Genomic DNA, 24753 nt, shown 5'->3' on the forward strand with positions numbered 1-24753 from the left:
AACTTGATATTTAATAGGAATATGGGACACTGTAAATCATTTGCATATACAATTTGTGCTGCTTTGCTAGTTTGGCTTCCGTGTATTTTAAGGTAATGGAGCTCATCAATACAATGTTATATATATAGTATGAAGCACTCAAAACAAGGTTGGGCAATTAATGATACTGGTGCTGCTGGACATTCCTATGCAATGACTTAACATTTCTGCTAGTACACTAATAACATGTAATAAGCAGTCCCTGGCCATGTGCTACATTTACCTGCTCCTCTTACATTCAACACATACCCAATCATTGTAATACAACATTGCAAATGCACTGACAAAACATATCTCTTGCCTTAATGGTTTGCAGACTGCACCTGCATCAGTAACACCTTGACACAAACAGACAAGTATGCAGTCAGCATGAAAAAATGTATTTTAACAAATGTTAACAGTATATCTCTGGTACGTCTTGTTGGACCTCTTCTTACACCTTGTGCAGAAAGTCAGGGTGGCAGTCCCTAGGGTCGGCATTCTAGCTCCTACATTACTTCCTAGTTTGTAGCCAGGTTTGCCAGGAATATGATATGTTCCAACAATGGTCTGTGGTGACTGGCAAAAAATAGGCTCTGAGAATATGTTATGCAACCTGTACTTTATATTGCATTGTATCTACAGAGAAGGTTAATACTTCTCATACAGCTCCATTTCATTCAATGTTGCATAAACAGAAAAGGTTAACCTTCCAATAACAGAAATGTGTGTTCAGGTTGTTCCCACACATACTGCACAGGAGACACATCTGCTAACAACTTAGGTTAGTCCCATAAAGACTTAGCTGGAAAAAAAACTGTTAGAAATACCAATATACCTTAAACATTACCAGTAGCAGAAGCAGAGGCAAACTGTATAATAGATGCCTCTTAGAGGGTATATTGAAGCAGGTTCCTTTTTCCAAGGACACCAAAGTGGCACCATTATTGTTAGCTGTACAGAATGAGCCAGTATGTTCTGGATGTGATTTTTCATCTGGTTATGTTACACAAATATTCAACTATGACTATCATACGGGCAGAAGTACTTCTGGCAATGCTCTTGTCATTTGCAACTTGTCCTACAATACCATTCCTATTGCTAACTCTGACCTTCACATCCAGTCGGGTTAGTTGTATACAGAGGTTGCACACTGTAATATCAGGAAACCCATTTTGTCTGACTCTTTTAAAGGATAGCTTCCATCATGAATTACTGAGTTATTATGTACCAGGGCTGCTATGTACCCTAGTAGCATATGTGATTGGGCTCACCATGGTGTTTTGTATGTTCTGCATTTAGAAAGGTCTGAGGCTGGACAAAAGGTCGATGTCAGTGCCACATGTGTGTCTAATGATGACACCAATATACGCAGTCATGTCTCCTGATCATCAACTCCCTTCACATGACCAATAACTATGCAAATTGTTACATACTGTGAATATGTACCTGTATACATTCACACTACCTGTACATATACCATTTGCAATTCCAGTAATGATGCATCACTCTGTCACATATGTTTCAGTATGTCCAAAGCCTGGAAAATGTCAACACTGCAGAGAATTAAAATGTGATTCAAAGTCTTCAGACAGCATAGCCTATGTCTGTTAGGTAGAGGGGGCACAAACTAACAGTTATGGAACCAGATGTGGTAGTCCTTGCTGCAAGACATCAATGCCTTAGAACACTTAGGCCAGATTTATCAAAACCTTACAGTAGTGACTGGCTGTAACAAGTGCAACTGAAACTGAAATATCTGCTACAGCAGATGGCTCACCATAGTTCACGGTACTCACAGAGATGGAAACATTTCTCAAGTCCTTGTCTAGAGGTGATACATAATGCATTATTCCTGGGGGTGGACTGAATGCTGGAGCAAGGATGACCCATCTCACCCATGTTTCTACTGGTGATTGCTTCCTATTGAAATGTTGGCACTTGTAATGCTGACTGCAAACAGATCTAAAAAAAAGATCCGAAACCCAGGAGAAGAGCAAATCTTGAATATCACTATTCTCCTTTAAAATTCTTTTTTTTTGCAGGGGAGCAAGCCCCCACACCACTGAACGTATATATGCCAACTCTAAGATTGCTGTATCATGGAGAAAAGGGAAGATTCTGAAAGTGGCCATCTCAGGCTTGATATATGTAAATCCATTTTTCAGTCATTTAGTCTCTGTGTTTTGGGACTCACTCTAGTGGGTCCTGACATTTCAAATGGTTACTAGTGGTGATAGATCATGTTAGTACTACTTAGAAGAAATTTGCGTATAAGGTCTCCTGTAACATCTTAGACATAGTAAGCATAAGGTAATCTAGTATGCATTAAGCACACTGCTCTTCATAACCACCTCAGGCAGTCAGACACATCCTGCTGCCCCTACAGGTAAGGTTTAGTACAGCATCATTTGCTGCACAAACATCCTTGCTCTGCAGTCTGTATGAGCACCTTAGTAGCATATGTTGTTAGGTTCATCACGGTGTTCTGTATGTTCTGCATTTACCTGCATCACTGGTAAAGGGCATGGTACATGGAGATCTGAAGTTGGGAAAAGGACTACTATCAGAGCCATGGAAGCAGCCAGTGATGGTGCTAACTGGATTCACAGACCAGGGACAAAGTGGCACTAATCCTTTTACTATTGGGTGATGTGACACCCTCTAGATAGGGTGTCAGTACAGCCAGAAATAATGAGGACATTATTGTTGTCCAGCATGAGCAGACAGCATCTCCAAAGGGCAACAGGCCTCTTGCAGATGATGCCCTTATATGTACTACCCCTGTGTCAGAAAAGGTAGGTTGACATGTGAACACTTCCTGTGATGTGGACATGCATACAAAAGGCCAAGAACATAGGGCTACGCAACAGCTTAACAACTCTCATTTGGCCCTTTAGATACAAGCAGCACTTGAGGTAAATTGACAGACAGGCAGGAATGACATCCAGATACAGTTTGCACTGAAAATGACAAGCCTGTTGCATGGTGCTCATGAAAATGCAATTATTCACTCTGATGAGCTCAGTGCATAAGAGTACAGACATAAATAAATTATTTACTTATCTTTTTTCTAATTGTTCTCTCAATGCCATACAGCCATCGACCTGTTGTCCTAGTTTCCATTTCCACCAGACCCCAGGTTTCCTTGTCCAAGTACCCCCAGCATAACCTTCTCACCAAGTGGGCCGTTCAACTCCTTGGGAAGTCACCATCAGCTGTTACTGATTTGTAGTCCCAGGGAGTGAGAAATCCATCATGGAGGTGAGTTCATGGAGCTTGAAGCCATCATTCTTATGGTTGCCAGCCAAAGTCCCTACCTTAGACAGTGGCTAGTTTAATGATATCAGACATGTCAATACCCCCCACCTTTTTTTGTGAATGGATGACCTACAAGGCTTCTGGTCTCTACTAGGGGTTGGAGGGGCATTAGAATTCTCTAGCTCTCCCCAGGATTGGAGAACTAGCCACTGGCTGCTTCATTCTTTCCCTCCCAATTCACAACTAACTGCTGGAGTCCATCCCCAAACTAAGGACATAGAGGAATTATGGGTGTATTGAAGACTATTATACCACACATCACTGCAGACAGCACATCTCTGAATAAGAATGCAAGTGTCATCATAAGTGGCAACACAGCTGAAGTTGTCCATGGCCAGAAATAGGTATGTACTTGTGGAGGACATGTACCAAGATGTTTGCAAGGAGCACATACAGCACTATTGGCATGAAATGCCCCCCCCCCATCAAGGGTGGGAATGGGGCATTTGCATCCAAGTCCATTGCATGTCATGGCATTCCATCCCTGTCACAAGTGGTCATGACCTCTGACACTCCTCACGTTCAAAATGCATCTAGGCCAGTAAACAGCACACAGGTCCAGGCCATGTAGTGACACCCAGTCCCTGTCAGAGGAGGTCATAGTCCTTGACATCTCAGAAGTCCTTACATCTAGGCAGCCATAGGTGTCACCTTCACCTCCTTTGATATGTCTTCCCAAATCACTATGTGCATCATGTTTCCTACCCAGTTGATGTTGACAGTCTTTTCCCTACTCTACTGTGTTCTAGGTCGCATGTGCAAGTAATGACTGTAACCTCAAAATCCCTTCAAAATGTGTTGAGATGATGTTTGATACACCTTGAGACCATGTGCATGGATCAGTATAACGTTATAGCAAAGCTACATGCACTGTATGTTTAGTCTGTGTGAAACTGTCTTTCTGTGATTTTTTATGTCCTGGAGTTGTCAAACAGAGATCACTAATTCACCAGTATTGTCATAAATACTCTGCCTGTCACTATTTGGGGAGAGTTGTTCCTGCATGTGTCATCTTGTTCTGCCTTGTTCTCTTCTGTTGCTTTTGCTGCAGTGTCTGTAACACATCCAAATGGAGGCATGTCTTAGGGCTGACCAGCTTGTTTCCACATGATAACGCTGTACAACATGGCACCAGCTTACAGCAGTGCCCCATTAGATTAGTAAAGAAGCAAAAGCATGCCTTCAGCGCATGAAAATGTTTGATAATATTTTGGGTCTCAGTAGGGGGGTGCATTCTACTGCATTTCAGCCAGCTTTGGGCTTGTGGACAAGAGTCATGAGACATGGCACCAGAGGGTATCCAGTATCACTAGTAATACATAACAAAAAGTTTGGGAGTGGAGTTAGTGGTTGCATAAACAGTTTCTACATGAACAAATGTTTAGTATGTACATTAAGCCTGCACTTAACTTTCAGAAGGGATGATGCTAACAATACTGTCAACATAAGATGAATCATGGGAAATTCTATGAAGCACACATTGGAGATAATCCCCTCGGAAATGAAAACTATTAGGCAGTTCAAGGAATGCTATCTGTCTCTGTTCACACAGATCTGTGAGTGTAGGCCAGGTTGTGCTTAATAACTTCATGAGTACAATCTATGGCACCAAGTGCACATCAAAAAAATTGTAAGTTACTCATGAGATAGAACAGTGCAACGCACCTAACAAGTTCCCATATAGTTGCTGGGAGGTCCTAGCAGCTAGAACATTTTGTGCTGCACATGTCTAACTCTCCATAAGGACCAGAACACCACATCTTCCCCAACATTCAGCAAGTGGTAATATGATATGTACTAGACACCTTATTATGTCATGATCTATATACTAAAGTGGTTGTTTAATTGCTCAGCATTCTTGTTATACCACGTTATCCAATACTTAAGGCTTCATCATTGCCATGGCCTACACTGGCATACAACCAGGCCAGGGCCAGCTGCAGAAAGACCAAGAAAATACAGCTGCTAGCATTTTGTTGATAAGCAACTCTGAAATTGGCCTCAAGTTGTGCATCTTTCTTAAATCAAGAAATGATGCAGGTAAGGTGCTGCACATAAGACTATAAATCATGACACTGTTTTGTATGTCATTTCTTCCCAGTTTAGTTGTATAACTTCATTCACAACTCCATAAGGGGTCAATATTATCCAATCAAAACACGAAAACCATGAACACCATTTGGGTGACACCAAATGGTCAAAAACAGAAAATGTCACGTGCGTAAATGGAAATCGCCGTAGGGAAATTCTTCCCTTCACTTCAATGTAGTGCGATCTCGGAGTTGGAATAATTAAGTAGAGGGGTGTGGGGGGCACAAAAGGGGCTTGCCCCCCTCCATAAAACAGTTAGTTAGACACTTGGTTTTGTAGTTTTGCTTTTTTCCGGATTCAATATTTTCGGTTTTTGCTCATTTGGTGTCGCTCAACATACGTTCACTGTTTTCGTCTTTCGCTCTCATAATATAGACTCGCATAAGCTACATGATGGTCAGTGCAGGTGTCTGTGATGCATCTTGTTGGTCTCCTGGCCAATTAATTCCCTATCACTGGGGCAAGAGTCAACCAAGAATGGTCATTAGCTAGGCAGACATCAGGGTAAGTTTTGCTTTTTTCTCTTCCAGCCCTATCCCCCACAGCACATGCCAGTAGCACACCAAGTGATCAGCATGCTCTGGGTGCCAGCAAGGGAGTGTCTCTTACATCTATGAGTGACGTAATGCCTAAGCATAGCTCTACCCCCATTGAAGTTAGTGTTCCTGTAAGGTTTCCTGTCTCTACCAGGAAGTCATCCACAAAAATGTGCTGGCTAAACTGCATCACTCCCCCCATGCCATCTCCAGCAGATATCTGAACTGATATCTGAACTCAGATCACCTGGGCTATAGCCAGGACTTTATCCTCTTTGCCAGTAAAGTTTGACAACCAATAATCATATAGACTACTGATGTGTACCATACACTAAGTCTGTGAATTCCACTTATGGTAATTAGTAGAATACAATTTATAAATATGTGTATACTAGCAGCACAAAGCTAAGGAGATGCTCATGGTTATGCAGTAAATGAATCAATCTCTAGAGTTAAGTTTGTTTTCAGAGTGGCTTTAGGCTCTCTTAGATGATAAGGTTTAAGTCTTAATATGAATCAGCTAAGATATATAGCAAGTACATTTTCGATTGTCTGATCATAAAATGTATATTGTTAGAAAAATATGAATTTTTTTTCTCAATAAATTTTTTATTAAGTATATAAAACAAGACATTTAGGAGTTTTATACATGAAAAATAGGTTTGAATAAGCATATTGCAACTCTAAAAAAAACCAATCATTCAGGAGAGTTTACATATAACAATGATAATAAAACATTACAAAATATATACACTATATACAGGTTAGGCATCCTGAAAAGAGAGAAAAAATAAAAAAATACCATCATGAAACAATAGAAGAATTGAAGGCATTAACTATTGATAATATTTAAAACTTTTTCTAATACTAACTTTTTTAATGCCTTTTTTTTTGGACTTCTAACTATGTTCCTTTGAGCATCAATATATGAATAAGCCATTTTTTGAAAAGTAACCCAATTTAGTTTGGTGCGATCAAGCCAATTTTGTGTTATGTAAAGTTTTAATAAGGAGCAAATAAAGATGATAACATGAGTATCTGATTTTGAAAGATGAATTAATGGAATATGAAGAATAGCAAATTCCCAGGACAATGTAGACTTATGGTACCCCATTCTCTGCAGTCTGACTTTCAAAGAGGTCCATAATCTATGAGAAAAATGACAATACCACAAAATGTGGAGAAGATCTGCTTGGGGGTGATAGCAACATGAGCATGATGAGGATTTGTTTGGGTTGAATTTATTTAATTTATATGGGGTATAGTAGGCATCATTATTAATCATTAATTGTGTGTATACTAATTTTTTGAAAGGGATAAATTCCTTTGTATGTCTGATAGCCAAAGGTTTCTGAGACTCAGATAACCGGGAATTATAATTTAACCATACATTAGATAAAAGACAATTGTGTTCCATCATTAAGCTCTTTATCAACTTATAGGAATTTGAAAGCATTTTATTTGATGAAGATAGTATTTTGATAACTGTGTTGAGATTATTCATTTGATGTTCTATGGGGTCTATACATAAAAACTTATTTTTAATTATTACTCTTAATTGACGAAGAATTGGCGAATAGTTCCAATTAACTTTCAAAATCTTACGCCAATCAGGTAAAGATAAGTCAAGATGTTTCAAAATATCTCCAACTTTTAAATTTTTTATTAGAGGATATTTTGATAAGTTAAAAGGTTTGTTATCAATCATTATATTTGGGTTTAGATGAATTGGTTGGATAAAGTGAGAAATCTTATCTAGATTGCACAGTTTAAGTAAAGTTTGAAAAGCTTTAATCTTTTGTTTAATAAAGATGGACAGATTTTTTGTAGATAAGATGTCCAAAGAGATAAAAGGAACAGCATCTGGGTTTATATTTTTTGAAATGATGTAATTATACCATATTTTTATCCATACAGAATGATTTATATGAGAAATATTCTTGAAATTAGATATAGTGAAACGTTTATTAGATGAAACAATCAAATAATAGAGATATAGGTTAGGAAGACCCAAACCACCTTTATCCTTAGAAATTGATAATCTGGAATAGGAAATTCTAACAGATTTGGGGAACCATAAAAATTTAGCCAAAACTTTATTTACAGACTCAAAGAAAGATTTCGGAATTATCTGGTCAGACAACATGAAATGGTAAAGGAATTTAGGCAAAATGTTAATTTTAATTATAGCAGCCTTTGATAAAAGTGAAAGATTTAGATGTTCCCATCTGTTTATATCAGATAATATTGAGTTCCAAACTTTATATATGTTATTTTGAAAAGAAGATTTATTATTGTGTTCTAAATTGATACCTAAATATTTTATACTATAAGTAAACTGAAATTGTTGATCTGGAAACAGAAATGTTTTATGTACTAAATGATTTAAGGGAAATATATAGGTTTTAGAGGAATTTAAAAGATAGTTCGAAACAGAAGAGAAGTAATCAATAGAGTTAGTTATTTTTCTATAGTCAGATAGTGGAGTTTGAAAGTAAATTACTAGGTCATCCGCAAAGGCTGAGAAATAAATTTTGGTGTTAAGAATTCTAGGGACATTATGAAAAGTATTCTGAATAATATATAACAACAAAGGTTCTAAGTAAATATTAAAAAGAAAGGGAGACAATGGACAGCCTTGTCTTGTTCCTCTAGTAATCTTTATAGGAGAAGAAAAGTGACCATTAATGTAAAGTCTAGTAAACATATCTTTATACAATACTTTTAAAATGTTTATAAAGAATAAAGGAATATTGAAACAAGACATAGTCTGAAAGAGAAAGTTCCAACAGACTCTGTCAAAAGCATTTGATGCATCAATGATCAGAGCATATATTGGGTTTGTATCTTTTTTAATAAGATGAATGATAGACTCTAAGGACAGTGTATTATCCCAGGCATGTCTGCGGGACATAAAACCAGATTGATCTTGAGAAATAATTGAGGGTAAAATCCGTTTCAATCTATTAGCCAAAATAGATTATAAAATCTTAATATCTACATTTATTAAAGAAATGGGTCTATAATTAACTGGGTTAGATTTTTCTTTATTATTTTTCAGAATGAAGATAGTTTTAGATGTATTCCAATGAATATCTGAGATATCATTAACTCTTATATGATTATATACTTTGAAAAGAAAGGGAAGAATTACCAATTTAAAAGTTTTGAAAAATTCCGAAGTGAAACTGTCTGGACCAGGAGATTTACCAGATTTAAGATTATCAATTGAATCCGAGATTTCTTGTAAGGATATAGGAGCAGAAAGTAAACTTTGTTGGTTATCATTTAATTTAGGGAAATGTAGAGAATTTAAAAAGGTTTTTATGTAATTATCATTAATAAAATTAGAAGAATTTGAATATAAATCAGTATAAAGAGAAGTAAAGAGCTGAATAATCTCTTCATCTGTGTTATACAATCTATTCTTATAAGACAAAGATGAGATTTTTGGTCTGTCAAAATTAATTTTAATAATTCTAGCTAGAAGTTTAGAGGGAACCTGGGCCCATTCTGAATATGAAGCAAGTAACTTTTGTTCAGCTAAAGAGAGATTATTTTGATGAAGCAAAATTAAATCTTTTTGGCATTCAAGAATTTGCTTTTCTATAGTATAGTCATGATTCATTCTAAGTTGATTTTCCAGAGATAGAATTCTAGATTTTAAGAACTCCTCTTTCTTAAAGTAAAGTTTTTTGAAATAGGCCACTTTACTGATAAATAGTCCTCTTAATCTCGCTTTACATGCAGCCCATTGTATGTCATAAGGGATATCTGATGATCCCAGGTTACTCTCCATTTCTTGTAAAATTTCGGAACATTGTTTACAAATTTCTTCATTTAGTAGTAAATTATTATTTAAGGACCATTTATTCAAATTAATTTTATTTTTAATATTAGTATTTATGTTTAATTTTAATAAGATTCTTGAATGGTCCGAAAAAAATCTAGGTTCAATATTAAAATCTAAAATATATTTTGAGATAGAATCAGAAATTAGAAAAAAATCCAATCTGGACCATGAACGATAACACTTAGAGTAATAGGTATAAATATAATTCCTATTTGAGATTTTAACAGTATGTAGTGGGTCAATTAAACTATAATCCATCATCAAATCATTAAGAGCCATAGTAGATTGATAGTTATAAGAAACAGCGGGGTGAGAACGATCAATTTCTGGATTTATTACTGCATTCCAATCACCACCTACTATAATATAGTGGTCTTTATATGATGTGAGAATATTATAGATTTTTTAAATGAACAAATGCTGTATATTACATGGGCCATATATGTTTAAAACTAAAAGAGGTTTATCAAGACCATGGATAGAAGTGGTAAATAAACACCATCTACCCTCATTATCAAATTTCTCATCGATAATATTCCCCACGAATTTTTGTTTAATGATTATGGCTACTCCTCTGGAATTAGATGAGTCTCCTGAGGCTACAATCCTCTTAATCCATTTTTTATTCCTCTCTTTATTCCAATCAAGTCGAGGAATATGGGACTCTTGAATAAAACAAATATTGGCCTGTGACTTAAAAATCAAATGAAACAATAATGACTTTTTTGCTTTGCTTTGAATACCTCTAACATTCCAAGAATCCAATATTATATCAACTGGCATATTCAAAGCAGACAACTAGTATTGATGCTGTAAAAAAACACAGAGTAAAATCCCAACAGCACTTAAACCAGTACATCTGAGAAATACTAAAAAAAAACAGATTTAGACTGGACAGTTTTTGAATATACAATCAAATCAACAAATATCACTTGTAGAAGAAAAAAAAATAATATCAAGAGTAATATAAAATTTATTTATATCCTTTATCCTGACCCTAGTGCCTACCCACCAATCACCTAATGATAAAGGAAGATCAGATGCGAGTAAAATAGAAGTTGAAATTTTAGATAATAAAAGCATCAGGTTAACATAAAAAATACTCAATGAAAGCCTAACAAAAATTAAAACCAGTATTACACTACTAAACCTATATACAAGACTAACTAATTTCAAGATGTCCAACATACTCAATCCCTACTTAATATATTAAACTACAAGCTCCTATTATTTAGTAAAAATATATAATAATAAAATGAATTTCCTCAAATATTTCAAGAAGAGAGAAAAAAAAACAATATTGACTAACAAAAACAACACAGCATAACAAATAATATGATGAAAACAAAACATATGTAAAATAACGTATATTGATATTAAGAGACAAATATAATAACATTACTATATATATATATATAAATAATCCTATGAGAAACTAGTAATAACTGTATCATATATAAAATGATGTTTTAATTATGTGTAGAGAAAATAGCTATAAGTAATGCAAAACAAGATAAGATTATGCATTATCAAGTAATCGCACAGTAAACAACAATGAAACTTGTCAATAATCATATAGAGAATAACTATTACAAAAAAATATCTAGAATTATAGTATAAGCATTTAAATATAGTCCAAATATAGCAAAGACTATCCCCTAAGAGACTTACATTTTATAAACAATCCCATATGAATGAATGTTAACTGTCAAAATAGCTGTTATATAGCAGCAGCTCTCAGTAGTTTACTGTATATTGAATAGACTTTGTCACCATCTAGTGGTAGAAGATGAATACAAATAAAAACTACTGGACAATACCTTAGCCTACAGTATATTCACTAAATTAAAAGGATACTGTAAGTAAATTTATATGATTTGAAAGAATAATTTTAAAATGCTTGAATCAATAGCTCTGTTAGTTGTAAGGTTATAATGTCATTTTAGAATATAGGGAAGCAGTATAGCAACAGGATGTAAAATATACAGAACTCGTATGCACTCTCTTTAGAACATCTAAATAAAACAAATCAAGTAAGCTAAATTCCAAAAAAGTCAAGCACTTTACACATAAACATGTATATTATATCCAATAAGATTAAAATTAACTCCATCTAAACTTTACAACAATTTATCTGAGTATTAGCTTGCTAAACGTAACATACAATTACAATCCCCTCATTGTTTATAGTAAATTGCGTGAAGTTTTTAAAAGAACAAGCAAACAGTGGAAATAAATAAATAATTTAACATAATGTTATATTTCAAAATATGGTGAAAAAAAAAAAAAAAAAAATATCATAGAAAACATGCATTCTCTTATTTGCCCATTCTTGTGTACTTGTAATGAATGGGACTAACCTGTTCTGTTGATATAAGAGTAAATTCCGCCTTAGTAGTCAAAGGCAAATACTCGCATTAAAGCGAGAAAGTCATGTGGAGAATCGATGGTGGTATAGTTGAAAGATAACTTATTTAATGCAAAAAAATGGTCATCGCTTAGTCACAGACACTCTGAAAGTGAATAAAAAGGTATAAATCATTCCTGAAGACTAATACGTGCTGACGAGAAGCGCAACTGTTTATGTGAAGCTAGCAGACCTCCACAGCAAATGATGACGTCACCATCAATCTCCGAGAGTCCGTAAGAGGTGCGTGACCAGATAAAGATGCAGCTGGTGCTACAAGCAGAAGATTTTCTCTTCGGATAGTCTCGAGAGGTGAAATTTCTCCCTCCATAAACCATATAACTGGTGCAGGGGACTGTAATCTAGAAACTAGAAAATACTAACACACTACATTCGCAAAAAGCGAGAAAGATAATTATATGACTGTTTGAAAGTCAGATAGTAATACTAGAAATCTGAAAAGCATATAATATCACAATAATATTAAATTTTGCCAGAATTAAAAAAAGAATATACTCAACACAACTTATAGAAAAAAATAAGATTAGGCAGTGACAGACATGTACATTCTAAAGCATAAATAATGACAGAAAAATATCACTTTTGAAATACATTAAAAGTAACATATTATGATACAGAGTCAGGAAGCTTTTTAAATGTTTTAAAAAATATATCTTTAGCATCTTTGGGATCAGAGCACACAGACTTTTTGTCATTGACTGTAAAAGACAAGGTATTTGGATAAAACATACGAAATCTTATCCCTCTTTTTATCAAGTCAGCACAGTAAGGGGCAAGTTTTTGTCTATTTAATTTTATTTGAGAAGGGAGATCTTGGGAAAATGACAGTTTATGAGATTTCCATATAAATTGTTTTTTACTTTTAGCTGCTTCCAAGATTTGAAAAGTATCTTGATAGTTTAATAACTTAGAATAAATAATCCTTGGTGAGGAAGAATCCTGTCTTGCACGTAATGCTCTATGTGCTCTCTCTACAATTATAGATTTTGAAGATGTTTCACAGTTTAACAATGTTTCAAAGATGTTCTTAGCCACAGATAACAGTTTTTTATTGTCATAAGATTCAGGTAAACCATGGATAATGATGTTATTTCTTCGACTTCTGGCTTCCAAATCCAGCAGCTTAGCTTGTATATCAGAAATAATCTTATCTTTAGACTTAAGGTCACTTTCCAATGAATCAGTTTTTATCTCAAAAGCTGCATTTCTATTTTCAATCATATCCATTCTATCATTTATTTGTTTTAAAGTTTTACTAAAGTCAGCAAATTGTTCTGAGAAGTTTTGGATAGCACTTTGGATAGGCTTTAATGCTACTTTTAGTTCATCTAAATGAAAATTTGAATCATTTAAGTCTTTATTACTTACTTTGGAAGTTTCAGTAGATTGTTTGGATGTCCTTAATCTTTTTGAACTGGAATCTTTTTCAGGAGAGAGCATTGAAGAGAATTTGGCCTTTGTAGGTTGAGTCTCCATGGAGTCAGATTTTGTAGCCATGCCCATATATGAAGTGGGACTGACAGGATATCAGGATCCAGGAATAGACTGAAGCAGCAGGTGACCAAGCAGGTGTGAGAACAGAATTGTTCTCAGGTAAAATAAATCCCAGGATAAGAAATTCAGAGAAAAAATAATCCAAATGCATAGAAAAAGATTTATAAAATCTTTTTGTAAAACAAAAACTGAGGAAAAAGTTTGGTACAAAGTTGTAAAAAAACCAAAAGTTAAATAGCTGTGAGGAGCTCAAAGAGTAGGGACTAATCTAGTCGGCAGCCATCTTGGAACCTCAAGAAAAATATGAATTAATGTATATGTTTAGTGCTTATTTAGAAATAAGAAAGATATAATGCATTTTATTCTATTAATGTTATGACAAGAAAAATGAATTCATATGAAACTGCAAGAAGTTTTTGGAAACTGCAGTGTGCCTTTTTTTGCAAGTTGGCCTCTGACCCCAGCAGCTGCTAGCTCAGCAAGAATTAATGTTTATGCTTCTCACAAGTGATTATCTGCTGTGTCAGGAAATTAAATGTGTGAAATAATAAGAATATTCTGCTCTTTTCCACGTGAGCAATCGGCCTTGTATATGTTATTAGATAATGCACCGGTTGCAAGGAGGAAGTGATAACATGTAACAAGGAAAATGTATTGAGAACTGTATCTACTATTATGTTCGAATTAATTTAGAACCTTGAGTGGAAACTTTTGTAAAAGGGTATTGTAACTAACCAGGTGGCTAGCAAGGCCACGTTGTTTACTAGAAAAGTTTTTAAGCAAAATGTAGTATCAGCATTTTAGATGAATATTTTATTTATTTTATTTTATTTTACATTTGTTTACTGGGCTAATCCAACTGGATACATGTCCATTTTCAGTGGAGGCCCGGGGAGAAAAGCTCCACTACATACTACTTAACAATATCAAGATATACATGAATATACAATAATAGGAAAAAAACATATGCAATAAACCTGCAAACAGGTTGATTAGACTTTTGAGTACAATCTAAATCATTAGGATGGTAAAAAAAGAAAAGATGATGAACATTAAATAATCTGTTAGAGTTTGTAGATAAGAAGAAAGAGAAAGGTTATTAAGGAATCAGATAAAAAAGGAAAAAAAGAGATAGCTAACCAGGGTTATTACATGAACATAGCCAATGGTTATTTAGGAAGAATTTTAGTTTAGTTTGAAATAGGGAGAGTGAAGTTAGGGTTGTGAGGTCTTGTGGTAGCTTGTTCCATAGTTTGCCAACTGAGTTGGAAAATGTGGAGTCACCTGCTGAGTTTTTAGATAGGGAGGTTTGGAACAGTATTTTGTTAGTGGAGCGTAGGTACCTCTGGTTGTTATAGGGTGTTATGAGGGTGGAGAGTATAGGAGTGTTGTCGGGGTGATGTAGGGCATTATGGGCAATAGTGAGTTGATAGTATTGTATAAGGTGGGGTAGTTCCAGCCAACCAAGTTTTTTAAGATTTAAACAATGATGAGTTCTATATGGAGAGGCAGTTGCAAATCTGGCAATGTTATTATATGATGTAGCAAGTTTGTTAAGATTATGCTTAGAAAGATTTGTGTATATGGAGGAAGCATATAATAGGGTTGAGATTAAGTGGGTTCTAGCTATTGTAGTTCTGGCTTCAGGAGTAAGAAAAGATTTGATTCTGTAGAGACAGCCTAGTTTTCTGTTGGTAGATTTTATTGTGAGGTTAATATGGTTGTCAAATTTTAATTGATTGTCAATAGTAATACCCAAGAGTTTTGTTGTTTGGTCTGGAGAGATAATGGTCCCATTATCAGATGTCAGCGTAAAATGGATGGAGGAAGACAAGTGGGTGGGTGAAAAGAGTAAGAGTTTGGTTTTCTTGGGGTTGAGGAGAAGACAATGATTAGAGAACCATTGCTCTATAGTTGTGAAGGTTTTTTATGTGAGAGAGTGAAGTTCTGTCTGTGTTGAGGCTGAGCAAATGATGGTAGTGTCATCTGCATATTGAATGCAAGTTGTTAGTGGAATAGAATATTGTAAGCTAAAGTGATGTAAAACCCCTTGTGACTGACTACGTCAGCCTGGTGGGTTAATACTAGTAAGAAATACTATAAAAGTTGTGTTCTTCCTGTTTCATTCAGACAAAATTCTGTACTTGTACGTTTTTTGCCTCCTGGTGTACACTAGTAAAGAACCTGAACCTGAACCTGAACCTCCTGTGTATTGATCTTTTTATTAAAGTATTTTTTCATTTAACAGATTGGTCCTTTGTGTACTGGAATCCCTCAGAAGCTGCGGATCAGAGCGTAGCAGTGGTCGAAGTCTGCATGCAGGACAAGATACCAAAATGGTTCTTCTTGAGTGAAAAGACCTCCGACTGAATTGTCGTTTAAAGAGGCTGGCCATTTTCTGATCTGTGGCTGAAGAGCGGATCTCCACTGCAAACCGTGACTGCTCAATACCGGAGGCTCAGTTAGGGAGACTTTTTGCCTTTTTTTCTGTTTTAGATCAGGGACTAGGTTACAGTAAATATTGTTTTTTTTTTTTTGTCAGATTTGTCATACAGATCAGCGACAAGAAAAGTTACTGTTTATTTGGTCATAGATCAGGGTAACAGAATAAGGTAGGCAGTTATTCTAGATAAACTGTGAAAGGAACTGAAGTTGTGGTACCATGTGGTAAAAGGGTTATGTAACACTTATTAACATGGGAAATCAGTGCACTAAAACATCACGAGACCCGCCCCTAACCGAAGACGCAAAATATATGCAACTACAACGTGCAGATAATGTTAGATATTATGCAAAATGGGTTAACAAATATGAATTTGATGGGAAATTAAACAAATCTTTGCTTGTTAAACTTCTTAAACAGCTTAAAAGTGATACAAAAGGTCAGGCAAAGAAACAACGGCAATTAGGCATTCCTCAGGCACACAGGTGGATTGAGGAAGCAAACCATAGGGAACAAAAGAGTAATAATTCAAAGGCATTGTTTTTAGACAAAGAAGATAATAATATAGTAGTAGCAACGGCTCCTCCCCCCACTCCCTTTTTCAGGATATGAAGCGGGTGGACAAGCTGGTCCACCTCCGCGGTATCCTGATGTCTCAGTGAAACTGAAATTGTTTGTTAGAGATCCCATTGAAACTAGGTCCCGAACACGTAAAACACAGGGGGACATAGAATCATATCAAATGGAGAGAAATTTACAAGCTGAGAGTGAGGAAGAAATATGTCCACTTATAGAGGTACCAAATCCTCAGGCAGGACAGGTTGGACAGGACCCAACCCTCTTGGTATATAGGCCATGGACACCGGAGGATATCCAGAAGGCTACTGAGGGAATTCCCCATCCAAAAGTTAATTTTACAAAATTCCTAGAAGATTTACAAGGCATGAGGTTAAGTTACCACTTAAATGCGGAAGAAGTAGAAAAAGTAGTTAGACAAATTGTAGGTCCAGATTGGCACATGATTTGTGACACCTGGAATCCTCGTAATGCAGAATTTAAGCCACTCCCACACAGTGATGCAGAACTTGACAAGAGAGTAAAAAGCCTTACAGATCGAATCTCTGATAAATGGAAATGTACAGCAGACTGGACTTGTATTAATCAATGCATACAGCAAGAAAATGAAACAGCAGATGGGTACTATGCCAGATTATTAGAGTGTTTTAACAATTAGTGGCATGACAGTTCCCGAAAATCAAACGAATGATTTCCCGTATGAACAGCAATTGAAAAATGCATTTTTAAAAGGTTGCATTGCACCTATTAGTAGCTTCATTACGAAGCATATGATAGATCATCGAACAAGTAGGTTACAAGCCTTACTTGAATATGCTAGACATGCTGAAAGACATTTTAATAGCAAAAGAAAAGAAGCAAGTCTTCACTGCTGAAGATGGAGCTGAGGTTTATGTATTACAGTCTGGTAAGAAGGGTAAGAGAAATGCACAGGGAAATAAACAGTCTGACAAATGGTCAGAGGACTTTGAAGAAAGGAAAAAGAGAGGTGAATGCTTTAAGTGCGGGAAGAAAGGACATCTAGCTAGGGATTGCAAACAAAATAAGAAGGTAACCACAGAGGATAAGGGAGATGAGGACTGACTATATGATGGTGAAGATACACCATATGAGAGTCAGAAATCATTGGGAAAAAACAATAAAAAAGTACATATGTAAATGTGATAGAAGGAGTAGAGGAAGTGCAAGTAGACATGGAGGATGAAGAAAATGAGGTTTTAGATTTAGCATTATTGAGCCTAGAGCTCTACCTAGCAGACACAAAACCGGAAGTTACACTTCTGGTGGAGGGGAAGGAAGTTAAATTCCTGAGTGATTCAGGAGCATCACGGACTCTGATACACCCCTCCAAGTTACCAGAACATTCAGAATCACCTGATTATATATTAGTGAAAGCTGCAAATGGACAGCTATACCGGGAACCACTTTCCCATGATATAGCAATAACTGACCCTGTTTCATGGATGACTCAAAAGAGTAAAATTGTTGTTTCTGCAAAATGTCCAATGAACCTATTAGGTAGGGACCTTATGCAGATATTTGGCATAGCAGTAGTTCTGACTATGCAGGGTATGGAAGCATAACAACAAATGGATACTTTTGTGGTGCGACCGGAGGGTGAAACTTTTTACTGTTACAGCCAGGACTTGGTTACGACTGGTCCAGGGGCAGTGACCGAGGAACTGATGAACGTAGCCATCAGTAAATCCCCCTCCCTTGACACTGACAGACAGCATTTGTTGCATTGCACTCTGTATTACTGTAGCACACCAGGACCTGATAAGGAATATGAGCAAGAATTGTTCAGAAATCGTGCAAACAGATTAGTGTTACATAATCTGTACTGGGATACTGAGGGAAACAGTGTTGTTAGCTGTTCATTACCTCAAGAATTCCTTGCACTATACAAATCTAATCGATTACCACATGTCAGTTTAACTAAGAACAAAAATGTAAAATGGGCAGACCTAGGAGAAAAGGTAACGAGATGGGAGAAACAAACTGATTTAGAATTATCAGAGCAGGGAATACAGAAACAAAAACTGAATTGGTTAACACAGGCACACCCAGCTGTACACTTGCAGTCTAGCGAGGACAGCTGATTAGCATTCTTATTAGAAGAAGAGGAGAAAGCCTTATGTAACATACCAAAGATTCTTCGGTCAACAGACAAGTCAGATGTAGGACTTATTCGAACAGCAGGACCAGTTACTATTACACCGAAGTCAGCATTTAGACCACAGAAGAGACAATATCCTTTGAGAAAGGATGCAGAGATAGGGATCAAACCTATAATAGCAGCATTACTTAGAGAAGGAGTACTGGTAGAATCTCCTGATTCACCATGTAATACACCCCTATTTCCTGTTAAAAAGGCAAACAGGGAATGGCGTATGGTTCAGGACTTACAAGCTGTAAATAATGCAGTAATACCTAGAGCACCTATGGTGCCAGATCCACACACTTTGTTAAATGATTTGAAACCTCACCAGAAATATTTCTCTGTGGTAGATATCAGCAATGCTTTCTTTTCAATACCTATACATCCTGATAGCCAATATTGGTTTGCATTTACATTTCAGGGGAAAAGGTATACCTATACTCGACTACCACAGGGATATTGTGAGAGTCCAACAATATTTGTACAAGAAATGGCTAGTAATTTGGTGGGATTCACCCCACCGGGGGTAGTCAAATTCTACTTTATATAGAAGACATCTTGCTAGCAGCCCCCACCCAGCAGCAATGCAGGGAGGATACCATAGCACTGTTACAATTCTTAGCAATACGGGGACACAAAGTAAACAAAAGCAAACTACAGCTTTGGAGAAAACAAGTTAGATACCTAGGATATGTAATATCCAAAGAAGGTAGAATACTAGATGACGATAGAAAAACAACAATTTTACAAGCACCCAAACCAGCGACCAAGAAAGAAATAATGTCTTTCCTGGGAACAACTAACTTCTGCCAGAGTTGGATACCAAACTATGCTTTGGAATCTGCCCCACTGACCGACCTCATATACAAAAAGCTGATGGCAGCACAGGATTTATTACAATGGACACCTGAAGCAGAAATGGCTTTCTGCAGGTTGAAGTAATTAATAGCTTCTTCATTAGTTCTAGGATTACCAAACTATCATAAACGTTTCTTTCAAACTGTAGAATGTAAGCAGGGATATATGACATCAGCGTTGACACAACAACATGGGGATAAGCAACGCCCCATAGCTTACTATTCATCACAGTTAGACCCAGTGGCACGATCCTTGCCCCACTGTGTGCAAGCAGTAGTCGCAGCTGCAATGGCAGTGCAGGCTTCAGCCTCAGCGGTGTTATTCCACCCTCTCACATTGAGAGTGCCTCATGCAGTTGCGATAATTTTACTGCAAGAAAAGGTAGCTTATCTTTCTCCTGCTAGACACCTTTCCTGTATGACTATACTGTTGAGCCAACCACATATGACAATTGAATAATGCATGACATTAAATCCATCAACTTTGCTCCCAACTCCTGCGGATGGCACACCACACAGTTGCCTGCAGGAAATTGAGCAGAAAACCTTATGCAGACAAGATCTCACGGACATTCCCTTGGATAAGGCCGAGGTGACATATTATGTGGACGGCTCATGCAGTAGGGGCCCTACAGGGAAAAATCTAGTGGGGGTATGCAATAGTTACAGACACTGAAACCTTAAAAGCCCAGTCCTTACCACATAACTTGTCTGCACAAGCAGCAGAATTGATTTCCTTAACACAAGCTTGTACCTTAGCAAAAGACAAACGTGTAAACATATATACTAACAGTCAGTATGCTTTTTCTACTGTGCATGTTTTTGCACAGCAGTGGAAAAATAGAGGGATGATAACATCTAGTGGTAAACCAATTAATCATGCGCAATTTATTTTAGAATTGTTAGAATCTATTTAGTTACCTACTAAAGTAGCTATTTGTAAATGCGTAGCTCATACGAAACAGTAGGACAGAATTTCAAAAGGTAATGCGAGAGCTGATGCAGCTGAGAAGCAAGCAGCTTCAGACTCAGAAACTTTACCTTTAGACGAGGAATTACAACCCTCTGAAACTTTAGACCTAGAAATGTTATAAACAATGCAGATGCTTACTACAAAAGCAGAGAAACAAAAATGGGAAAAACGAGGAGCAATCCTTGAAAATGGGCTGTACATCTCCAAAGAGAAAAAAACAATTTTGCCATCTAATTTGTTTAGATATGCAGCTTTGTTGAGCCATGGGCAGTGCCATGTCTCAACAGGGGGGATGGTACAGTTAGTAAACCGAATATTCCAAACATATGGATTCACAAATTACACAAAAAAATTTTGTGCGGCATGTCATATTTGTAACAAACATCATGCACAAGGGGCATTTAAACCTAAACAAGGAAGTTTTCCTACACCTCCATGTCTGTTCCATACTATTTGTATGGATTTTATAGAATTGAACAAATGTGATAACAAAAGGTATTTCCTTGTCATTGTAGATATGTTTTCCAAATTGGGTAACAACAGAAACCAAGCGTTCAGTTCAATCATGAAAAAGCAAGCAGCGGTCACAGAACACTAGTGATCGCTAAACTACTCACATCCACAAATTTCCAAATCTGGGTGAAAAAAGTTGTCTGAACTCCACAAATAATTTGAAAAAAAAATTTTATGCAATAAAATAGGTATAAAATGTTGAGCGCTTTCACCCACTAGTCGTGGGCTTCATCAGAACAATCTAACAGCTGATCGCTGCCATTTAAATATGCAACTTTGGCACCTAAAATAGTTAATTACTAATACTTAAAGCTGTAACACACAAAATGCACTTGTGTACAATTTATCATACAAAATAAAAATAAAAATTATAGGCAATACTCTTCCATATATAAAATACATCAAATGAAATTTAAAAGTAATAAAGTGTAATAAGGTCTGTGTTTACAAACAATCAATACATCTCCTTGACATTTCCAACATTGGTTTAATAGAAATGTATTCATTTAACCCTGGTGGTATCACAGCTTCACTTAATAGTTGCCAACACATCTCCCTATACCCAAGTGTGTTTTTAATATTCCCACCCCTAGGGTTATTTAATACATTTTCTAAGATAGCAAATCTAAAAAAATGATCATCACCTTGACTACAAATATGTTTGTATAAAGCATTTTTAAGGTCTTTTGTTTTTATACTGTATAAATGTGAATATATTCTTTTCTTAAAATTCCTCTCTGTCTTCCCTATATAAAATGAAGGGCATGTCATACATTTCGCCATGTAAACTATCATCTTAGTGTTGCAGTTACCTTGTTTAAATTTAATTTTAGTTTTATTAATGTTCTGCAATGTAGTTTCGGCCTCTTCATTTATAGCAAAGCATTGATGGCAAGCACCACATTTTGAGGTGTGCGTACTCGCCCCATTACCATCTGCTCCATAACCATGCTCCAGTAGCTTTTCAAATTGCTCCCCATTTTATAAACAAATTTGGGTTTAAACCCTAAAATGTCTATTTTTTCTTGATCGCTCAAAAGGATGTACCAATTCCTAGTTAAAATTGCTTTAATATAATTGATATGGGGACCATATTCTAATATGCATACTCTACCAAAAGATTTCTCATCATCAATTCCCCTACATATGTCCTTCATAACATAGTCTGTGTTACGGTTTGTTCCTAAAAGTGGTACATATTCTTCCCCCATTCACTAATGATGTATGTATTAACATCATACATCATTTTACTGTTGCATCCCCTTTCTTCAAATAACTTAGTGATATATCCAATTTCATCCAACATGTCATCATGTCTGGATGTCATTCTATGGGCTCTGATACATTGCCCTTTGTATATGTTATATTTCAAATTCCTAGGGTGATTGCTGTTGAAATCTAAATAAGAGTTGGAAAAAGTAGCTTTTCTGTGTATTCTCGAATTAAAACTGCTACCTTCCATAGTGATCATTGTGTCTAAGTACGCTACCCCCTTGGTATTACTTTCAGAGGTGAATTTCAAATAGTCACTACTCATATTGATATATTCCAAAAAGTTTGTAAAGGAATGTTGATCTCCTTTCCACAAAATGTATATGTCATCAAGGAACCTGGAATAATATTGTATGTGCTCAGTATAATCACTTTTAAAAATAGTCTCCTCTTCCCAGTCCAACATTACTAAATTCGCATATATGGGGGCACATGCTGCCCCCATAGCAACTCCATTAATCTGCTTAAACACCTCACCTTCAAAATATATAAAATTGTTTTCCAGCACTATGGACATTAGTTCAGTGATTAGACATATCTTATCCCAGTCAAAGTTACTATATTTCTGAATGCTGTTCGTGAAAGCCTCCATTCCTTGAGTTAATGGGATACATGTAAAAAGGTCAATCACATCAATCGATGCGAATATTAGGTTAGTATTCCCAATATCAGTCGGAAATTTCGACAAAAACTTCCATGAATCTTTTACTAGATGTTTAATTTTCCCATAAATTGGTTTTAACATAAAGTCCATTGCTGCTCCTATGGAGAAGGTCTTAGACCTACTACCAGATATTATTGGTCTAAAAGGGGGGGGGTTTGCATTTTTGTGGACCTTGGGAATTCCCACAATGGTTGCCATATAGGGATACTATCCCTTTAAATAATTATATAAGTCCTCAGTAATCCTCCTGTCTAACAAAAACTCTTCTAGGTACATGTCAATTCTTCTATAAGAAATATTAATTTCATTCATTAACATTGTTACATAATTACCTGACCCATGCAGTATGTCATGTATCCTGGTAGAGTATTCTAATGTATCATAGATCACAATGCCACCTCCCTTGTCGGGTTTCATGACTCTAATATTGGCATTTGTTCTAAGTTCCTCTAAAACTCTGATTTCATCCCTTGTTAGATTGCTTTTAACATTCCTTCTCCTATTTTTCTTATTAAACTGGTATATGTCTCTTGTAACCATCCTATCGTACATCCAAACACTGGGATTCATTGTAGGTACAAAACTGCTTTTCTTTTTAAGAACTTTTTGCTTAACAACATTACTTTCCTTTTTATCTTTGTACATTAGTGCTAGATTTAACTTCCTTGTATACTTTTTGATTTCACTCAAACAATCAACTAAATGAAAACGTGTAGTGGGTATAAATTTCATCCCCCTAGAAAGCAAGCTAAAATGTGCTTTGTCCAAGTCCAACCCAGTATAATTAAAAATTTTAAAATTATTATAACTATAAACAGTGCCTTCCTGCATGATCTGAATATTAGTATCACATGAAAAAGCATCATGGTTAACTGTACTGTCAGTTGTATCGTTTACCATTTTGCTTGTGGTTGGTTGTTCTTCCTTCTCCACATCTCCCCCTTTGTCCACTTGGAGTTCCTCCCTCTTTTTTGTACATAATAAAAATTTCCCTTATCAGGAGGCGGTGTGCTATGTACATTCTCATAATCATAGTACAACTCTTCCCTCCCCCAATTATACACTCTACTTAAATTGTATTGTTCTTTGTCTCTCCTTAATGTCTTACTTTTTCTTTCAAAAGCTTTTTTTGTCCTAGATTCTGCTAATTCAAATTGTTTGAAATATAATGTTTCCCTGTTTTCAAACATAAGGTCCTTTAAAATAATTTCATTCATCTTCTCCACTTCACTAATAATTCTGCATAACTTCATATCATTATGTTTAATCAAAAGCTTCATATATTCTATTCCAAATGAGTCAAATAACTTATTAAAGTCACATTTCACCTCACCGGTTAGGTCAATGCCCATCGGTGTTTTAAAAAAACGTAGGCCCATTGGAACAATATTCAGATGGATACAGTGAGATAAATAAGCATTGTCTAGTTTAATAGAATTTATAACATTCAGTTTTTTTTCCAAACTCATATATCATATCTTTTAAAGTTCCCATGATTTTATAAGCATTAAAGTTCCCATTAAACTGTCCTTCATTCAAATTTTCAAATGCAC

This window comes from Protopterus annectens, chromosome 2.part2, assembly GCF_019279795.1.
Source record: "Protopterus annectens isolate FY-2018-M chromosome 2.part2, PAN1.0, whole genome shotgun sequence".
Lineage (NCBI taxonomy): Eukaryota > Metazoa > Chordata > Ceratodontiformes > Protopteridae > Protopterus > Protopterus annectens.